This window comes from Olea europaea, unplaced genomic scaffold (assembly GCF_002742605.1).
Source record: "Olea europaea var. sylvestris unplaced genomic scaffold, O_europaea_v1 scaffold520, whole genome shotgun sequence".
Lineage (NCBI taxonomy): Eukaryota > Viridiplantae > Streptophyta > Magnoliopsida > Lamiales > Oleaceae > Olea > Olea europaea.
In genome coordinates, this window is record NW_019263520.1 from 155598 (window position 1) to 157484 (window position 1887).

Genomic DNA, 1887 nt, shown 5'->3' on the forward strand with positions numbered 1-1887 from the left:
AAAAAAAAAAAAAAAAAAAAGGATTTCTGCCCATTTTTTGTTCTTATTTTGGTGTTTGAGGACTAGCAGTTCAAAAATTAGTTGGTTCAAAAATTGTTGAAGCTTTAGTTATTAACCAAGGATTGAAATACATTGCTAGCTATAGCTTAGGCAAGGACGCCTGATTTGTTTCATAAGTGAAATATGAGAACTGGGCTCTCGACCTTGATCCCACAAGAATTGGGGACAAACAACATCCTCCCTCGCCTTCTTATACAGAGTCCCGCCTAATTGATGCTTTTTAGGACTTTTTTAATAAGACCACGTGTGTTTAGGTGGGGGCCATAGCATAGTCCCCTAATGGTTTATTAGATTGCATGAAGGGAGGGATAGAGACCTGATCTCTAGAAGTACATATGGGAGAAATAATACTCCATTATATGCTAGAAACTTTTAAAAGGTCAATCCTTTCTTACAATGACGCCTGGACCATACATACAATCTTAGGGATAAGAAGACCCATTTAATCCAGTGATTTGCTGTATGACCCATGAATTCTTTTACATTTCTTTAAACCCAGCATTAGCAAGAAATCAGGAGCTGCAATGAACCTGACAGAAAACTACAATCTCATCTATGAATTTCTGATGATCTCATGAGCCAATAGAAGCTTTGGGCACACTAGATGGCATTTATTGAATTTAGGTGAAACCAAATTTCGCTAGCAAGAAGTATTACCCTAGCTCAAGCCTATAAAAAGCATAAAGTTCTACAAGAAGGTTATTTCCTTTGTCCGTAAAATCCACAAACACAAACACCAACACAATCTCGTGAATTCCCCTTATGGCACTCAAGGTTATCTAAACTCAGTATAGCCTATGGCTTGATTGTTTCCATAATTCAAAACTCACAAATTTTGTTTTTGAGAGTGTGAACATGAATGATGAGTATTTTGCATCCCTGCAAATTAGGTATAGAAGCACGCCTTGACAAGTTTTTCATGGAGGAGATCAAAACTCTTTATTAACTAGGGCTTTCCTTGACAAGCTAAGGATACTACTTTATTCTTGTACATTGTTCCTCGGTCTATGTTATGTTGAAACTTTTTGATGTAGGATGAATAAGAAAGAAAGAAGGAACGGAGAGGAGAAACAGAGAGAAGGGAGAAGAGGAGAAGAAACCAAAGGAAGAGAGGGGAGGGAGAAAACGGCTGCAAACCACCAAAAAATATTTCAATTCTAATTCATCATCGTCAAAATTACAATGCAAAATAGGTTTAAATAGTAAAGCAACCCTAACGAGCTTGGATCTGAGCCCATACAAGTCCAAATTTAAATAATAGTCCAAGAAAATAAATAAAGCTTAAATAAAATAAGTAAATGTCGTCCGGTGTTCTCATCAACTCTCCCGGGGTGGGAGAAAACTCGACCCTGTCGAGTGAATAGATAGTATAGGCTGCAGTCAATCTGATACTCCAAATGCTTCAAGTCAAGCCACGGGGGACGATCTTTTTGAAGAACCAAATATCTGAACTCCACGGTTGATAACAATGCAAATGGCAACTTGTCCTCAAGAATATGATCCGACCAAGGCGGACGATCCCTCATTTTAATCAAGTACCGACATTGGACTCCAAATAACAAGTACTCCTGCAACTCATCTCCAAAATCTTCACATGATTGCGCATAATGTGGAGCACAATAAGAACGTTGATCTACCCAACAATTAAAGAAGCACCGATTCTCTCCATCAATGGTTAACACAACCTGTTCATCTAAAATTACATCAATTTTATCTTTGTGTGCTGCGACAGGTGGTATTCGAATAGACATGGCAAAAGATTCGGTGTGGGAGTTCTCAGGTAGAGATAGAAAAGGATCAACAAAAGTGTTAAAATAGCCATTGTAA

At 37.9% G+C, this 1887-nt stretch overlaps 1 protein-coding gene across 2 annotated transcripts in view; it reads left to right on the forward strand.

The window, feature by feature from the left end:
- Nucleotides 1-1887, forward strand: part of LOC111388679 (nucleoid-associated protein At4g30620, chloroplastic-like) — an 8687-nt gene that overhangs the window by 759 nt on the left and 6041 nt on the right. The gene's annotated exons all lie outside the window — the stretch shown is intronic.